Source organism: Microtus pennsylvanicus, chromosome 6, assembly GCF_037038515.1.
Source record: "Microtus pennsylvanicus isolate mMicPen1 chromosome 6, mMicPen1.hap1, whole genome shotgun sequence".
NCBI classification, from domain to species: Eukaryota; Metazoa; Chordata; class Mammalia; order Rodentia; family Cricetidae; genus Microtus; species Microtus pennsylvanicus.
In genome coordinates, this window is record NC_134584.1 from 105905992 (window position 1) to 105908421 (window position 2430).

Here is a 2430-nt window from a genome sequence, read left to right on the forward strand (position 1 = left end):
AAGGTATGCCACAGCCAGTGGCCCTGTGACGTGTGCCTCTCCCACGCCCCCTTCTTGTTGGCCTTATCCTGGCAAACCAGACTGGGAATGCAAGCTACAGATGTGGTTTGGTTTGGAGAATGGTGCCCTCTGCTGGGAGGTAAGGGAAGTTCCTTTGGGATAACCGCAGCAACTGATCGCTGAAGGTGTACGCTCTGGGCGTTTCCAGGAATCCTTCCCGTGTACGTGGCTGTGTCGCCAGGCCCGCCACTCCCTCAACCTCCCACATCAATAGCCCTAGCAATCTCCCTTACACAGCCCTCCCAGGCGAGGCACCCTGCTGAGCACTTAACGGATGAAATCTTGTTTGCTCGCCCCATTTGCAAATGGGAAAAAGGAGAGACAGAGAACCAAAGGGTTTGCCCAAGGCCTTCTCCAGAAGTGCAGGATCTGAATTTGGCCTCTGAACCAAATGCCTACTTAGAAAAGTTGTATGTGGTGGCACAGCCTTTAATCCCAGGACTCAGGAGGCAGAGGCAGGTGGATCTCTGTGAGTTCAAGGCCAGCCTGGTCTATAAGAGGACAGAACAGGCTCGAAAGATACAGAGAAACCCTTTCTCGGGGGCAGGGATGGGGTAGTGGTGGTGGTGGTGAGGGAATGTGTGTGAAAAGTTTTTGTACCCTAATAAATCTCTCCTCCGGAAGCAATAATCAAATCAGACCAAATCAAACCAAACCAAACTAGAAAAAGCCCAGGTTTAATGGATACTAGCACTCAGGGGCAGCCTTCCAGGCCCTCAGAGCAGAGATGGGGAAGGAAGACCTGGAAACCACGTCTTTGTTCTCTGGGGGGCAGTTTAAATACCCTGTGGGAGTGGTCTTGTGCATCTCTGAGGAGGGGTCTTCTTTAGGCAGGCTTTCTCAGAGGTGGAGTTCAGACTGAGGCAACTCTCAGGGGAGAGGGCTTGGATGGAACGTTCCACCCAAACATTCCAGACTTTTGGATATATGGATGCCAGGGGCTGAGGTGAAGCCTTAACCCAAACTTTCCAGACTCTTTGGGTATAAGAATGCCGAGGGCTGGGGTGATGCTCCCAACCAAACAGGGGGGACCATAAAAGATTAACCAAATGTCCAGGCAGCCCTCATTGGCACGACTGAGTATGAGGGATAGTCAGGGGTGTTGGCTCACTCTCTGGAAATACTTTGTTTTTGTTTTTATAAATTGTATTAATTTTTTTAGGTTGTGTTCGTGTGTGTGTGTGTCTGGGGACAGCTTTAGGAAGATAGTTCTCTCCTTCCACTTGTTGGATTAATGAATTCAGGTCATCACGCTTGGCAGCATGGACCGTACCTGCTGTGCCATCCCACCCCTGGTTCTTGGCACAGAACCCCATGACCGCAGGCCTAAGTCCTCCTTTTGTAGAGGGGAAGCATGTCCAAAGCAAGAGAACTGTGTGGCACACACCTCAACCCCACGCCTTAACCACCTGTTCCAGGACTGTTCTTCACTAGGTGGGTGATTTGTCCTCCCATTGTCAAAGGAGCCTGGATTCATTCAGAGGCCAGGTCTGGCTGTGAAAAGCCATTTCTCCTCCGACACCCTCAGCAAGTCCCAGGGGAGAAGTCGGGCCCAACAGTGGCTGTTGGGTTTTGTGACTCTGCCGCAGCTGCAGATAGGATTTCCCTGCTTCATTCAGCCTCTGAGAGGAGAGCCAAAGATAAGGGGCAGCAGGTGTGACTGGCTGGGACATCCTATCCTCTCACACCTGCTTATCAACAAGAGCAGCGGGGGTGGGGGTGGGGGGACCAGAGGCAAAGGGGCCCAAGAGCAGAGGCAGGAGCTGCCAAGGGCAGGCGAGAAACCTACAAATCCCCTGAGATAGTTACTATGTTTTATTAGGTGTGTAAGTGCATGAATATGCCGGCCGTGGTACACGTGTGGCGGTCACAAGGACAACTTGGGAAGTCTACCTCGTGGGTTCCAGCAATCACACTCTTGTCAGAGCTGGTGGCAGACACCTTTACCTGCTGCAGAGTCATCTCAATGGCCCCATAATTCCCTTCTGATTTCTTCATCAGATGAGAGTTGTCAGTCTCCATAGCAAACCTATGTATGCACCCAAATCAGCTGGGGTCTGTGTAGTAACGGCAACACTGGCTCCACCCCCAGCATGCCACTCATCAGGTGACAGCTGTGGCTCCTAAGTCCAGGACAGGATTTGTTAAACTATCTGCTTGGATAAAACCTCCCCCTTCAGCTGCCAAACAAGAGACCAAGATGTGGTTTTTGCCTTTAAAAGCCCCTTGCTCTAAATGCTTGGGGCTCCATTTGGGTCCCCAATATCAGAGTGTAGTCCCAGTCAGCTAGAATCAAAGGCTTTCAGTTGGCTGTAGACTACAGCTGAGTGATCTTCTCTAGTGGGCTCCCCATTACACCAGCACCCACAT